The 17177-nt window shown below is 44.9% G+C and overlaps 1 long non-coding RNA gene across 7 annotated transcripts in view; it reads left to right on the top strand.

The window, feature by feature from the left end:
• LOC145723486 (uncharacterized) overlaps window positions 1-17177 on the top strand; it is a 330232-nt gene that overhangs the window by 29570 nt on the left and 283485 nt on the right. For 6 of the 7 annotated variants that reach the window (XR_014148578.1, XR_014148581.1, XR_014148579.1 and 3 more), the window contains exons 2-3: window positions 5677-5741; window positions 7951-8276. This is a non-coding gene — a long non-coding RNA (uncharacterized LOC145723486). Of the gene's footprint in view, window positions 1-5676; window positions 5742-7950; window positions 8327-17177 lie in introns of all 7 variants that reach the window. The other variant, XR_014148577.1, reaches the window with a different exon arrangement.

The raw sequence follows: 17177 nt of genomic DNA, 5'->3' as shown, positions 1-17177 counted from the left end.
CATGTGCTCTCTCTCTCTCAAATAAATAAATAAAATCTTAAAAAAAAAAGAAAATCACTGCTCCTTCGTGAAGAAAAATACCACATAAGGCTTTAATGTGTGCTGTCAAAGCCATGTCACACTGTACTGGACTCAGCTGTGTAAACGTGTGACCCTGTCCTCCATGAGACTGTTTTCCTTCTGGGCAAGATGGCATCGTAGGAAGCTCCAGGGGCCTGGCACCTGTCACGGAGCCAACCACGTGTTCACACTTAATAACCATTACTGGGTACAAGCCAAAGTGCAGGAGTCAGGAAGGCCTGGGCTTTACTCCGGGGCTGTCAACTCCTTGGCCAGTTAGAAGTCTCCGAGTGTTGATGGTCTCAGGTGTACAACGCAGATGATAACGCCTCCCCAGCTGAGTCATTCTGAACAGTGAGGAGGCGCGAATAGCAATGTGCAGCCGGGCTCTCGGCTGTCAGGGTGTGCACTCAATATATTGTAGTTTCTAACAATTAAGGAGGAAGTTGAGAGCATGTCTTTTTTAAATCACTATGTGCTCTTCTCTCTGCTGCATTTTATTTTCATTGACATGAGAAACCTGTCAGAGCCTTGCCTTATGGAAGGGAGTCCTTTCTTCCTGGGATGAGAGATGAGCGCCCCACATCATAGGACCTTCGGGGTCCTTGGTGTGAACCAGTGAAAGGTCTACCACCAACCTCCTGCTCCAGGTGCAGCCAGTTTCCAGGCAGCAGTCAGCATGAAAATGTTAATCTGATAATGCCACTGCTTTAAATCACTTACTGACAAGCCATTATTCTTGGGATAGATGGAACTCAAGGCTCCACATTGGTCCCTATATACCTTCCTTCTTCCCCTTCAATCACTCTCTTTTCTTCTCTCTCCTCTAGCCACATCTGCCTTCTCCTCACCACAGGACTTTTGCATAGGCTGTCGCTCTGTTCAGAACACTCTCGTATTCCCTCATTGACTTGCTTCCTCAGAGAAGCCTTCCCTGATGAATCTGAAGTGGTCAACTTCTACTATTGCATGCTCTCACTTCATTGAATACCTATCTTTATAATGTTATTTACAGACACAGTTTTATGTTTGGTAATTTTTAACCCAACTAGGATCTTATATTTTTTTCATATGAATATTTGGTTACTGTCTGTCTTAGTCCATTTGGGCTTTTGTAACAAAATATCACAGCCTGGGTTGCTTATAAACAACATTTAGTGCTCACAGTTCTGGACTAGAAGTCCAAGATCAGCATGCTGGCATGGTCAGGTTCTAGTTAGGACCCTCTTCCTGGTCAGACACTTCCTGCTGTGTCCTCACATGATAGAAGGTTCTAGGGAGTCTCTTCTATAGGAGCACTAATCCCATCCATGAGGGTCCCACTCTCATGCCCTCATCACCTCCCAAAGACCCCACCTCCTAACACCAGAAACTTTGGGGGTTAGGGCCCAAGTATATGAATTGGGGATGACACAAACACTCAGACCACAGTACTATCCATCTCCTGCATTCTACTGTGAGATCCATGAGGTAAAAGGCCCCCTTCGATTTTGTACATTACTCTATCAAAGACTCTTCATATTCAGTGGGCTTACACTGGTATGGCCCTACCAGTTATTAAACTGCTGGGCGAATTCCATACCCGTAGGCAAATAACTGGTCCATGAAGCCTCTGAGTGCCCTCCTCACCCCCACCCGGCCCCAGGTGCTCTGGTCACTCCTCCGGAAAGCCCTGGACGTTCCCACAATTTAGCAACAAATGGAGTAATCTAGCGACACCAGCGCCTCACAAAACCCAGCTCCAGCACTCTGGCTGGAGCCCACACCATGCCCCTGTCTCCCTCATTCCTGGCTGTTTGGAGTATCACTCTCCAGTACGACCAGTAGCCACAGAGCAGCTACATGGTGAGTGCTTGATGAGCATGGATTGAGTGAAAGGTAGGGTTCCTGCAAGGAGACTTGGGCATGGCTGCAGAGAGGGGTCCGCTTGCCCTGCGGTTATGGCGAGGGCTGCAGCTCTGTTCCTTTGTCTAAAGGGTTCTGGGAGCTTCTTAGCAGAGGCATGTCTCCTGACGATGCGTACCAGCCCTATAACGTGTGGGTTTGGAGGCTTCAGAGGCAAACCAGGAAATGCTGCAACAGGTGGGGTTGGGGGGGAGAGGGGATGAGGAGGGGAAAAAAAAGAGCCAAGGACAAGTTCAGATTCTCCCCTCCTCTGAACCTCTGAATGTGTACTCCATGATGGGTGAGTTGACAAGAATATGGAAAAATGCCTCCTCCAGACAGCAATGCCTTAGGCCAACCGTTTATTTCCCCTATCGAAAATAATTACATGTTGAGACAGTTTAACACATGTCTTTGTTTCTTGGGTCAGGAAACAGGCAAACGCAGGGCCACAGCTGCCCAGGGGATGTGGAAGAGAGGGCAAAATGAAGTGCAGCGTCAGGCCTCTGCTGGAAAAGTGTGCTAATTATGAAGGTGAAGACAGAGGGCAGGGAAAGAATTCAGGTTGCACCTCAAAGGAATCTCTGTTTCACAATTCTGCAGGGGGTAGAGTCCCTTCAGCTGAGCCCTGCTGGCCTGCCAAGGCAGTTAGGAATCCTACAGTGATAAGGCTTGCAGTAAGGACAGGGGAGTGGCTGCACAGCCCCCCCCCCCCCCCCCAGCTCTCAGGGCTTTGCCTCTGGGGGACTAGCGCGGGGAGAAGTAGAGTAGAGTGGTCAGAAGACACAGGGAGGTAGAAGCGGCATTTGGGAATCAAACAACAGCATCCATGCAAGGGAGTCAGCCTCAGGTTCAACCTTACTTGGATTTTGTTTATCTATTTTTGTATTATCGTGAGTGGGGATAAAACGGTGAATGACGTACAATTTTTGCTTGCAGGGACTTTGGTTTAAAAGGGAAGATAAAAATGTCTAGAGATAATCATATGGAGTATGGAAGAGTCAAGGGCTCGAGGACTTCAGGCACAAGAGACATTACTTTCTATAGGGGCAGATGATGCTTCACGGAGAACGTACCATTTGGGGTCTGAAGGGTGTGTGGGTCTTGGGCATGTTATGATGAAGGAGAGCCTGTTCTAAGTGTTTAGGGGAGGAGTGACCTGATCAGAGCCATGGGTGGGTTTAGGGTGGGAGGGGAGAGAAACATAGGGCAAGGGGAGACAGTTCTACTGGCTGGGACCACAGCAATTGAAGGACTAGAAAGATGGCGGTCAGCTGGAGAACTGCCTACTCACAGGCTTTGGAACACGACTAGTCTTTGGAGGCATCCTGGGGGAAGCAGGCTGTGAAAAGAGGAATCTGAAGTCTAGGTGAAAGTCTGCAAGGATGGCAGAGCCATTATTGTAAATATGAGATGCTAAAGAAGGAAAAAAATAGGTTGATGAGGTTACATTGAATTTGGTGTAGTTTTTGTTGAACTTAAGAAGCCAATGGGGTAGAGGATGAAGACAGATGGACAGTTGGAGTGGAAGACAAGTTGAGGGTGAAGGTCAGGACCGACATTCACATTGAAGGGTGAAATCTCTGAAGACGAAAGGAATGATAGATTGATGATAGTGTCTCTAGAGAGCAACTGGCCTGGGAGCGCATTCTGACAGCAATCCCAAGGAAATAGGTGGGGGGGTTCCCTGGCACCCCTGTTCTTTGGCTTTACATGTAACAAGCAGGTCAGGGGAATTGGGAGATGTAGGTCTACAAGCAGAGAAAGCTGACTTTCAGAATCTAGGCAGTGCTAGTCCCAGCTTGCGAGGAATTTCCTGCTTTTAGCATGGAAGTTCCCTGGTCTCAGGAAACCCCACAGTCTCAGGCAAACAGGACAGTTACTCACTCTCTTTACGTTAAGCCTCACTGATTAGAACCCCGGCCTTAAAATCCCAGCATAAATAACCTTTCTCCCTTTCTTACCAAAGGATCACACCTTTTCTGCTGAGGCAAATGTGCATGAGAAAACAACCTTGTCCACAGGCCACTCAGCCCTACCATGTGTTGGAAAGATGAGGTTTTGCTTGGATGAGGCTGATCACGTTTGCCCCCTATGAGCCAGTGTTCATACCCAAGAGTAGCAGAATGGGCTCCAGATTTGGTGAAAAATGGACAAACCATTCATGTCTGGATGTGTGCATTTATGAGCTTGACGAGAATGGGCTCTTCACTATTGGGTGTTCTTCGTTTGTTGCACATGTCACCTGCTTGGACCTTGGGCCTTGGTAATGGGTGAGTGACAGAAGAGACATAAGAAGAACACCAAGAAATGCCAGGTTTGATAGGTTATCTGAGGCTTCAGCTTAAAAGAAAACTCAGGGGCGCCTGGGTGGCTCAGTCGTTAAGCATCTGCCTTCAGCTTAGGTCATGATCCCAGAGTCCTGGGATCAGGCCCCACATCAGGCTCCCTGCTCAGGGGGGAGCCTGCTTCTCCCTCTCCTGCTTGCCCTGCTTGTGTTCCCTCTCGCTCTGTGTCTCTCTCTGTCAAGTAAATAAATAAAATCTTAAAAAAAAAAAAAAAGAAAGAAAATGCAGTCCAAGCAGATGTGCTTACCCGAGTCCCCCCACCCCCAAATTAATGGAAATTAGCCATCAACTGTCCTTGTTCTTCCATGGGCAGTGGCTCTTAGGAAAACTCTTATCAAAATTACCTCCCCAGAAAGCACTAGATGCTTTTGATATGTTCAGCTCCAAACCAGGCTGTGTGGGAGAGCCAAAAAAGATAAAGATAAAATAATGTAGATTTCTTGTTTGAAGTCATGAGATAGAGGAAAATAGGCCTGACACCAACCCGAGAACAGTGTCAAAGAAAATCTGAAAATGCTCCATGTTATGAGGCATAAAAGAAAGTAGGTGCTCTAGGAATTCGGAAGACGAGGTGTGGATGGGTGAAGTCCTTGAGGACTTCATGGAGGAGGGGGAGTTTTACTGCCTTTTAGAAAAGAGGAAGCGGTATCCTGGCAGAGTCACAGCATGAATGAAGGCTCACACCTCACTCTCTGGTCGGGCCCAGTTTCACCTCTGTTGTCTTAGCTTTTGCTTTATCACTAACAACGGTGTTTAAAACATGATCGATTCTGGTGCTAGGTAGAAAGAGAAGTTTCTACTAGCTTCTCTCCCCTGCAGTCACTCCCAGGTGGATGATAGTGACTCTGGTTTGTTTCTCATTCATTTGCCAAACTTTCAATCCAGCCGTGTACCATCGGGTAGAAATTGGTTCATTAGTCTCTGCATTATATTGAAAATGGTGAGAGCTGCCCATGTTTATTTCTTTTTTCTCTCTCCTACATTTGCTGAGGCAGAGGAGTTAGAATCATTTTTCTAAGAATTGTTTACTTTCCTGCTACAATCCAATGAGATACGTTAGACTTGACTTTTCATCCTGTCAGTAGTTGGTCATTTTCTCAAATTATATCAACGAAGACCATGGGATTCAGTTTGACCCTGTTTGGCTAATGTTTTTCCACATAACCTCCTGCTTAGGGAGTGACCCTGTCAGGCCTGCAACTGGGCCAACTGGGCTCGTCATTGAGCAGAATGCTGCAGGGCTTGAGTTCAACAGCCCTCGAGGCAAAGGCTAAGAGCCCTGAGTGACTCTGATTTTCTCGTAGGCGCCCGGTTTCACCACTTTCTTGGTAAAGCAAATCTCTTCAGAACATGTCACAATCACCGTGCCCTTCATTTTTTGCAGAAAAGGGGAAATGCCAGTGGACACGAAGCTTATTGGAAGAAGGCTTAGGGAATGAATATGGAAAGGTGAGTGGCAAGAGCCTACATGGGTGGTGAATGGGAATGGTGATGGGGCTGTGGGAAGAAGTGGGGGGCAAGACAGCACCCCTCTTCCAAGGCAATGGAAAGGGGCAAGCTGAAGGCTGTGGGGCACTCATGCATGGTGATGAAATGCCATCCACTCTTCGTGCGTGTCTTTCACTGCACTTGCACAGTTGGGCAAATGGTGTGTTTCCTCCCTGAAGGCTGATGTCCCAACTTTCGTGTTGGGGCAGGGTGGCCGTCAGGGACAAATGTGAGAAGTAAAGAACTGTGGGGAGTCTTGACTCAAGGGGCTGCTTGAAAACCACCACAGCGGAGTTCCCAGTCGCTGACGTGGCATATCCTGTCCTATTCACGCTCAGTGCCTGGCAGAGAACAAATGTTTGTTTGATCAAATGAGTAACTGCACAGGACTCACCCAAAGAGTTTCCTGAGGGAAAGGGGATGGATAACAGACTTGCTCTTTTCTTGGCATCCATTACCACGAAAACTCTCAAACATAAAGGTCAATCAAATGTTTCAGCCATTACCTTTGCCTGTCACCATCGTCCCCAGGTCCCCCTCCCCATTCTCCAGAGTTAAGCGTGGTTAGGTAAGTGAGGACAACTTGCAATATCTCAAAATGTGACAGACTAGGCCTTTAATCTAAATGTTTTTATGGAGCCAGTTTTTTTAGTGAGTCCAGTTAATGTAGCCATGGACACAAAGGGTGGATTCAAGCTTCGCCTTCTGCGTCTGACTTCTCCGTTGCTGCCTGCCACAGAGGAAAGGCCTCAGGAGTTCAAGGCCCTTTTTGTTTATTGCAGAGTCCTCTTGCTGCTATGTTCTACTCCTGTCTAGAATTGCAGAGAACAGATGTTGGGACTTGAAAAGTTGCATATGCTGGCGTGTTCAGGGCTATGTTATCACTTTGTGGAAAGTCTTGCACTGCTCTTAAAGTTCGTGAAAAATCATGTTTTCACCACCTCAGGGGGACCTAGCTAAATATTTGGTAAATTTCTGCCTGAAGTCTGTTTGGAGGCTTTTTATGGATGAAAGATGCATGCTTCACAACCTCATCACTGCTGGGCCTGGGTGGTAAGGTTTCCTTTAGCTTAAATACACACACACACACACACACAGATGGTAGAAGTGGGGGAAATCCCTGACTGAGATATAGAAATATTGTCAAAAGGTCTCCCTATGCAGAAATAATGCCTGAAAATAAATAAATTATTAAACAAATATGGAGGCTCAGAACAGTTGGAATTATAACCTGGACCAAGTCAGTTCTGACCTAGCCCCTGAGAGCTTCTATTTAATTCTGGTTGGATTTAACTCATCTTGGCAACAACATGGAGTGGACATAAGTGTGTAACCTGGCTCATGGTAGGAGTCTCGTCTCTGGCAGCCGGAACAAAACCTGTTGCTCCGGGAAGAACTGAACACTCTGAGTTGAAGTTCAGTGACCGGACTCAGGCTAGATAAATGAATAACACAGAATTCATGACCAAATTTTGCCAGAGAGTCAGTGCTTTTTCAGTAAATGCCAAACAAAACAAACACATGATTAAAGGTTTGTCAGCCCCACCCCCCGCACCCCCTGACCCCCCTCCCCAGTTCAGAAAGGCCTTCCTGGACACTTTCTCAAATACATCTGATGCTATTGGCCTACATAGGTGGTACTTTGGCCAGAATCTATTATCCTTCAGGAAATTTATTTACTTCTAACAGAACAAAATGGAACATACATCCAGGGCCTGAGGGCATCTACTTAGCAGATAATCATAGCAATAAAAATTAATCTCTCCCTTTAGCAACCTTGGACTGTAAAGGAAATGGTGTGAACAATGTCTCTCAAGGCTGCCAGACCAAAAGGATGAGTCTTGTCCATTGTGGAAAGAATACCCCCCTGTCTGGATGTTTTTATTAGGAATCCTATATTTTTCTTATGTGAACTTGGTAACCAATAATGAACTCCCTGGCTATTAAACCAACTTCTTTTTTTTTTTTTTAAAGATTTTATTTATTTATTCATGAGAGACAGAGAGAGAGAGAAGCAGAGGGAGAAGCAGGCTCCCAAGGAGCAGGGAGCCCGATGCGGGACTCAATCCCAGGACCCTGGGATCATGACCTGAGCCGAAGGCAGACGCTTAACCGTCTGAGCCACCCAAGCGCCCTTAAACCAACTTCTTATCCCCCATCCTGCACCTAGGCCTGCTGTGAATGGGTGTGCCTCTGCTCGTGGCCCAAGCCTGCTGCCTACCCCAGCTCCGAACATTTGTTCTAGAGCACCTGCAAGCACTTTCCTGATGCCATTTTGAACTCGTGACCTTGGCTGGCATGTGCATGGTGAAGAACAGAGAGAAAATCCTACTCCCAGCTGCCTCTGGCGGGGCTGGTTCTGTCATCCTCTGGTTCACGTAGGATGGATGCTTCGTGAGTCCAGCTTGGCAAGCCCCGTGGCCTTCCTACGTGAGCAGGACTCGAGCTAGTCATGCTTTTGGCTTGCTCTATGCCGTTCGCTGAAGGGGTTCCTCAGTAAGTCTCAGAACCCCATGTGGACCCCAAAACCTGATAACCACAAAAAGGTCTCAAATTAATTTCCTTTCTATTTCCTTCAGGTCAGTCCGGGGGCCTCTCATGTGTACACAGGCTCTTGGTAACTTCTCCTGTTGGGCTCTCAGAGACCTGAACAATTTTCATGCTGTTTCCTTCACCTGGAACAATCTTTCCTAGCTCTTCATCCCATGGCTGGATCCTTCTTTTCCTTTAGGACTCAGTTTCTTCTGAGAGGCCTTCTCTGATCAAGCTGCCACCATGCTGTTTGCAATTTTCTATTGGAGCACTGTGTTCCTATTCTTTGAACCACTTAGCACAGTTAGTTATGATGCATATGTCTACTTGTTTACGGCCTTTCTCTCCAAATGGAGAGTAAACCACCAAGTCTCTATTATCCCTTGCATTACGTCTAGCACTTAGCACACAGTAGGTTGTCAATAAATATATACTTACTGAGCAGATCAATGAGGCAACTGTCAGACCCTGAAAATGACCAAAACCCTACTTTAGCTTTCCCAGGGAAGTTCAGAAAACAACTCTGCCTCTCTCCCCCTAAATTAGGAGAATAGAGAGAAGAGTGAGCATAAGAGGGAATAGCAAGATATTTCCAGCAAGACTTTCATTACTGTCCAAGAAAAATATTGGTAGGCTAAGCTAACACCCTTGTGCCCAGACATGTCTGCCCCTACCAGCCAACTTGCGAACATTTCCCACTCTGCCTGGCTGGGCAACTTGTGCCAGAAGCCCCTGTCTCCCTTTATGGTTAACTCTGAGAGTTGAGTAAAGAATTGTTGGCACCTCATTTATCCCCTGGCATCCTCACAGCAAGAATTAATCATCCCCATGAGACTTGTTTATGTGCTCGATTGATTTTGATAGTTCTGGTGCCTTCAGCGAGGGCAGCCCTCTGCATAGAGCTTGTGGAGAGCCAGGATGTTTCCCTGTCCTGCTACCCAAGTCACCAAGCAGTGACGTCAATTCAGTTCCTTTTGGTTCCATTCAACCCAGTCCAACCTTTACTGAACTCCTACAATGTTGATAAATACTGGTTAATGAAGCTAAACCACGGGAGGGACTTCTTCCAACAGGTGGCGGTGGGTGGGCTGGTTCTCGTTGGGAACCTCTAGGTGCTACATCACTCTCTAGGTCTCTGGATTTTTTTTTTTTTTAAAGATTTTATTTATTTACTTGAGAGAAAGAATGAGAGAGAGAGAGCATGAGAGGGGGGAGGGTCAGAGGGAGAAGCAGACTCCCTGCTGAGCAGGGAGCCCGATGCGGGACTCGATCCTGGGACTCCGGGATCATGACCTGAGCCAAAGGCAGTTGTTTAACCAACTGAGCCACCCAGGCACCCCTAGGTCTCTGGATCTTGACGGGAGGAGCATCACTGTGATGGCTTGTTCACTGCAGCTTCCACAGTGACTGTTTCTGTCAGGACATCACCCAAAGAAGGTCATTTGAACCAATGGTCACTTGAATCTTTTTAGTGTCCCTTTCTTCCCCATTTCACTCTTACTTCTTGTCTCCAACCCTGATACTTTCTTTCCTTCCCTTCCTTCTCTGTAAGGCACACATGGACACATTCAGGGATATCAGTCGCCACTGGGGCTCTGGGATCATGGTAGAATCTGTCCCGAGTCAGAGAGGCTACCTCAACACCTCACTCAGTATTTCCTTTATTATAATCACTTCAAGTGATTCCTTTTATTATAAGTTTACTGTAATTTCTTTCAAAAGCCTTAGTAGGGCACATTCTATGGGCCAGGTACTCTAAACCTTGCTTTCAAAGTAACTCACAATGCGTTGAAGAAAATAGATGCTTAAGCAAGTAAACATAAAGCAAAGCAAGCTCTCATGTTTCTGATCTACACATATATGTGTATGTGTGCATACAATGTTTTATGGGGGCTGTTGTCAGACCCTGAAAGTGACCAACTCCCCAAATTAGTTCTTCTTGTTATATTTCTGACTGGTATGAATTTATTAACTCTTTACATTAAGGGTTACAAATTCAATTGCCTACATAACTCAGGTTATGAAATAACTGGGTCAAAAATGAAATAAGCTGCAGGACTATGGTGTATTGGATAGAACCTGCCCAGTCTAAGGGGGGTCAGTGGCTTACCCAAAGTTGTCTGATTATTGCTACTCAAAATGAAAAACCACTATTGCCATATCTTTTGATTGTTCAGGGGTGACATGGGAACCCAGATTTCTCATGTGACATTTCCCAATGTTTAAATCATGCCATTGGAAAAAGAAAATCCAGCCTGGCTCTGAATGTAGTTCATAGTCACCAATTTGTAAGACTGGTTTGCACCAGAAATGCAGACTTATTTATGAAAATTTTAGCTCAACTGGGAATCATGTGGGCTAATTTCTAGGGTTTTTAGACACCACTTATCAATTCATCTCTTGAGGCCTGCCGTCCTCAGCTGCCATGTGTCACTGTCTATTTTCAGGTGATCCACTGTCCTCCAGAAGATTCACCTGACTTGTTGCCATTCATGTGATGGGGCCTCATGAGATGCCTCCACAAATCACTGAGTCCTGTCATTGCTTTGAGTTGTTCTGGTTTTCGTTTTCTCTTCGTTTCTCTCTGCCTTTTGGTGAATTCTGCTGTAGGATCTCCTTTTCTTCACATTTCCTCCACTCTCCTTACCTCCTGGCAGAGATTGATTAGCTGTGGATGAAAACTGTTTATTCTTCCTGGGCACATGACTGGGTTTCTGGATTCCTGGGCCCCTTTCCCTGTCTTCCCTGCAGTTAGGGGAGACCATGTGACTGTGTGACCAGTGACACTTGCACGAACTAACCCAAAGTACCTCCTGCAGGAAGCGCTGCTCCCTGCTCCAACTTGCCTGTCCTCATCCAGTGGCTCCATGCAGATAACCACGGCAGCCTAAAGAGCTGAGCATTGACTATGACCGGGCCACAAGGTGGAAGAGTCTTCAATCCTTGCATGAATACTTGGGGGAGAGCTGCCTGCTGCTTAGAACCTCTTGCTTTCTACTTGGCACGAGTGAGAATTTAACTGCTGCTATGCTTGAGTCGTTATCTGTTAGGTGTGTGCTAGCAACTATTAGATGCCTTTTAGATTGTAAGCAGCACGATATCAGAGAGACTGCTGTATTGGTCTTTTCCTAGCTGTATTCCCAGAACCCTAGCACAGGGGCAGACCCACCAGTGGGGCTCAGTAAATGCTTCTGGAATGAACGAACGAATGAATGAATGAATGTCTCCATACAACTTTAGAGCTGGTAGGGACTGAGGCATCATATGTCCCAGTCATCATTTTATCACAAATAAAGAAATGAAGGCTCACAGAGAAGAAGTGACTTGTCCAAGGTCAAAAAACTAGTTAATTCCAGAACAAGGATCAGCAAGCAAGGAGCCTCAGTCTGTTGTCTTTCACCATCCATGTTTCCCTCCATGGTAACCGTAATTATACCAGCAATTGCTAAGAAAAGAAAGGAATGATTTCATGTCCTAACTTCTAACCTATTTTCTCGACAAGAATGAGTTGTGTAGGCATACAGTTCACATGTGAGATATGCTGTGAGTGGGCCAGACTGCTTTGCTGGGGCTTCATGGGAAACTCCTTTGTAAATCCCATAGCAGGAAACACCTGTAACTGTCATCTGATCTATACCTTACAGAGTTAGGGAAGCCATCCTACAAGTGGACTTGAATGGGGTTTTACGGAAAGGGTTGGATCTGATATGAGGGATAAAGTAGGATGCTGTGTATACCAAAGCTCAGAGTCAGCAAAGGCTGCTACGTACAGCTGCAGTAGTCTTAGCAAGACCGAGGCCCAGTCTGACCCAAGGGCTGTTGGCAACTTGGCCAAAAAAAAGGCAGATGGATAATAAGACTCAAAGATTATATTTGAGAGTTGGTACTTCTATCTCTTTTATTTGAATGAAAGTAATAGGCAGACATACATATCAACTCCATCTAAACAACATCCATTTCATTAAACGTTTATGTGGAACACCTTTCCCCACACATACACAGACTTATCCCAACCTAACCACTGAAAAACTGTAAGTTTTCCACAAAGACCTCTGAAAACGCAGCTCTTTGATTGGATGACTGAAAAATAAAGACTCTTCTGGGGCCATTACTCTTTGTTTCTGGTTTTACAGATCCATAATTCTGTAACCTATGTCTTTTAACTATCTTTTGAAGGCAGGCATATCTTGAGAGGTCCTGGTTGTCACATTAACCCTCACTATGGCATTGACCGTGTCTGCCATGAAACCTGTCTGGATGGGCAGGTAGCTCTAAGTGATGGAAGCAACATTCATATTCATTCAATTCTCCTTGAGCGGGGTTGGGATGAGCTGGGACTCCATGCAATAAATGCATTGCCAACTTCAAGGACTTAAGGTGGGGAAATATGTGTTTTTCCTAAAAGGTACTTTGTGCTTACAATTTATTCCCTTGAGGGTACAGTAACTATTTTTGATCGGCCGATGCTAGAGAAGGGATAGATTCTAAACCTTCAGAGACGAGGGATATATCTTCTCTAGTCTATCCATGTTCAGAGTGTTTGGGGCCAAGATGAGACTGGTTTTAATGGATTGGCATTTTAGCCGCAGTGTGGTAAGGCACAAATCCCTGTGTCTCTGGTTACGGCTTGTCCCAAGTCAAGGACCATAGTCCAGGAAGTTAGAGGATAGTGTCACCTCCAGAGAGGCCTGCTTAGGACAGCATGGGCAAGGACACTGAAATTGGCGCCATTCCAGCTAGCACACATGGTTGTTTGACTCTTGAAACTGAATCAAATGTGGAGCCCAGCACTGGCCCCTGAGAGTCTGAGGGCCTGAGTTAAGGGGAAGCCTGCTCTGTCCCCTCCCTTGGAGGACTGCTCTCATAGGTCCCCTTAAGCACAACGTTTGTCGAGTTAAGTGCGTAAAAAGGTAGCTTGCCAGATCCTCAGAATGTGTAGGACTTTCCCAGGAGGAGCACCTGAAAAGGTCAACATGGTTGAACTTGGGGAGAGAAGTACAAAAGGAGAAGCAGGTGTATGCAATGCTGTGGAAATATTTTCAGTGGCCAATTGCTCTGTGCTTAAATGTATCATGTCACACGTCCACAAGGGAAGCTACCTACAGGTAGCTTCAAACCATGAATGTTTGTCTCGTTCTACTCTGAGGCTAAGGTAGGGTAGGGAGGACAGAGGAGTGAAGTAGAGAATTTCAGAATTCTGGAAATCTTTTTTTTAAGGTTGTTTTTCATATTTGATTTTTTAACAAGTTGCATAGCAAGTTAACAGATTGCAGAGAAGGAAAGGGGAAACCCCTCTTATTGAAGCTATGTCATTGTGGTATTTCACAACTTTGTATTTCTGCAGTCTCAGGACTCTTTCAACGACAGTCTTCTCTCTAAGGATGAGACAAAAACTGCTTCTCCCTACACCTTTCCGAGTTGCCCCATAGTTTTCACACACTCCCGGCCCTTCTCCCTCAAACACTGCAGCACTGCAAGATCAGGCAATGACCTTTTCACACTCTCGAGTCCTGCTGGTCATTTTGCAATTACAAATGTAATAGATAGAATCTGCGTCAAGATCTCTTTTGAGCCTTCCTGTTAAACAGGTTGAGCTTTGTGCAACTATTTAGCTGTTCTTTTGAACTGGCAACATTTAGTATTTATAAGGAGGCACCTGCAATTATTTTCACCTTATCTAGTTTCAAAGTCTGATCTTTTAAGAAAAGAATCACAGTGAGACACTGGGGAGGGTATATGCTCTGATAAGCGCTGTGAATTGTGCAAGACTGTTGAATCTCAGATCTCTACCTCTGAAACAAATAATGCAATATATGTTAAGAAAAAAAAAAGAAGAAGAAGAAGGTAGCAGGAGGGGAAGAATGAAGCAGGGGAAATCGGAGGGGTAGACGAACCATGAGAGACGATGGACTCTGAAAAACAAACTGAGGGTTCTGGAGGGGAGGGGGGTAGGAGGATGGGTTAGCCTGGTAATGGGTATTGAGGAGGGCACGTTCTGCATGGAGCACTGGGTGTTATGCACAAACAATGAATCATGGAACCCTACATCTAAAACTAGTGATATAATGTATGGGGATTAACATAAGAATAAAAGAAAAAAAAGAAAAAAAGAAAAGAATCACAGTGAATCAAAGTGCATTCTCCCACCCTTCCCCCATGCCCAAGCACTTCAGACTTTCCGGGGTAATCCACATGTGAGCAAGGACCAAGCTTGAGAAGGTGGAGCCCAAAGGGAAAAAAGGGTTTGTGAGAGTTATGAGGAGATGGAGGGAGGGTTTTATTTTTAATTAGGGGCTTATTTAGAATGGAAATCTGTATGTAATCCGAACTGCTGCGTGCACGCTGGTGGACACTAAATGAGCGAACAATGGGAACCTCTGTTGGAACTTTATCTGAACTTCAACTCTGTTTTCCATACCTCAGTTGTCCAGGTAACTATACTGTCGAATGCTGTGACTTACCTGTAAGGGAGTTCTCAGACCAAGGGAAGGGAAATTGTATCCAGCCCCCTGTTGATGGTGATGTGCGGAGGGAGAGTGAGAGAGAATGAATCCCTGTTGCAAACTGAAATGCCTTTGTCCCCCTGTATTAAAGGCCTGTTTCCAAATCTGGGGCAAGTACCTAGAATTTTCCTTTCTCTTTCTTCTGCCGGAAACAGACAAATCTTTTCCCCGTGCACCTTCCTAGTTCTTGGTCATCTGACAGCTACTAGGGGGAGCAGTTAAACATTTAGGCTTGGAAATGCTGCTTCTGCCCTCCACAGCAGTAAGCGACACTTGGTAGCCATGTCATAAACCCATGTAAACATATTTTCTTTTCCATTTTCCAAGTTCACATCACTTTCTTGACCTACTTTGTATACAATAAGACTGGAACCAAGAAAGTACTTTGCCTCATCAGGTGGGGGTTTTCCCTGCCTTGTCCTGACTTTTCTCTGTGTATCAGTATCTCTTGGCAGAGGTATTTCCATTAGGAACTTCTGTCCTGGGGCTGGGGGTCAAAGCACCCCGCCACCTAGCAATAATGGATGAGGTAAGGGGAGCAGAGAGAACAACTCAGGGTTTGGGGGAGAAACGATAAACATAGAGCTGTGCTGTGCTCAAATCCAGTCCTTTTGCCTGATGTCATTCTCCCTTTTGAAATAGCTGAGTTCTTTTGAAATAATACAGCATGTGGGGAGAGAGCACGATAAGACATCATCCAAGAGAATCCATCAGTGTGCAGAAAATACGTGAGAAGGATTAAAAAGTATAACTTCAGGATTGTTGTTCTGAGTTTCTTAAACAATTTTCTTCTAAGCAGCTTTAGGAAACATTCATGAGTGAATTTGATCTATTTCTTTCTTGAAGATCTGAGAGGAAATTTAGTATGAGATCCAGTAAGGAGGGGGTGCCCTTCTCTTGAGGAAGGAGGTAAATAAGAAGACAGCCTTTGATGTAGTATAGGAACGGCATCAGTGAGATGGGGAGGAGAAAAGGAGAGAAGTGGAATTTTCAAAGAAGAAACCAAGACTCAACATGCTTTTAAAAATTACTTAGAAAGTTTATAAAAAATATTTTTATTTAATAACTTATGTCGGTGGACTGGGGCCCATTAACTTATGATAAGTAGAATTAAGGGTAGTAAAAAAAAAAAAAAAAGCATTGGAGGAAAAAAAATACCACCACCACTTGGGAAGGAGGGGAAGATTGTGAACACATTCACCCACTAACAAAATTTTCTGCTTATGAAATTAAAAAAATTTCTCACATTATTACTCTCTCGGCACGACTCAAAAACGATTATTGTTCTTTGTGGTATGTAGGAAAGGTGGGTCTGGAAAAGGGACTCCAGATGTAAAATTCAGATTGTCTTGGCAGGTAATACAACCAAAGGCATTTATTCTCCACAGTTTTCCAAGCCGCTTGCCTGGAAGGATACACCTGACGGGAGGCAGATGCAAAGCATGAGGGGAGAGGAGTAATAGAACCCAGGCTGGCTTTTTGAGAGAAAGAACAGTCTTTTAGAGTCCCGTTTGGGCATGCAGCTGTGCCCACCAAAGAGGGAATTTCAGGAAGACAGAGGTGAAAAGTGAATCCTGGGCATTTTGGCATGGGAATACATCCTCAGGAACAAAGCAGATGTATCTTGTTGGATTTGGGGTTATGACATTGGTTTTACTCAGATTATGAAACAGAATTTCATGGATCAATGCCTCATTCTGAGGCATTAAAATAATTCAACAGTTTAAATAGTGTAAGTAGAGGTTTATATTTTCACATATTCATCAGTCATTCTACAATGTTTATAAACCTAATAATGTTTGGAGGCTGGGGAGCCAGTGGGGTAGAGAAACTTAGATTTCACTTTTGAATAATGTTTTTGCCTTATTATAATCTAATCAAGTCTTTCAAGGCCCTTTAACAGTTTCCTTCAAAATCTGGACACTTATGTCTATGGCTCCTTGGTTGTATTATGATCACTAAGAGCTGTTCATTTTATTTATTTATTTATTTATTTTTACATTTTTTATTTTATTATGTTAATCACCATACATTACATCATTAGTTTTTGATGTAGTGTTCAATGATTCATTGTTTGCGTATAACACCCAGTGCTCCATGCAGAACGTGCCCTCTTTAATACCTATCACCAGGCTAACCCATCCCACCACCCTCTTCCCCTCAGTTTGTTTCTCAGAGTCCATAGTCCATAGTCCATAGTCTCTCATGGTTCATCTCCCCTTCTGATCTCCCCCCTTTCATTTTTCCCTTCCTACTATCTTCTACTTCTTCTTCCTTTTTTTTTTTTTTTTAACTATAATGTATTATTTGTTTCAGAGCTACAGGTCTGTGATTCATCAGTCTTACACAATTCACAGCGCTC

Source organism: Leptonychotes weddellii, chromosome 9 (genome assembly GCF_054177405.1).
Source record: "Leptonychotes weddellii isolate Sample4059 chromosome 9, ASM5417740v2, whole genome shotgun sequence".
Lineage (NCBI taxonomy): Eukaryota > Metazoa > Chordata > Mammalia > Carnivora > Phocidae > Leptonychotes > Leptonychotes weddellii.
Note: the sequence above shows the minus strand (reverse complement) of the source record. Positions and strands in the feature narration are given on the sequence as shown.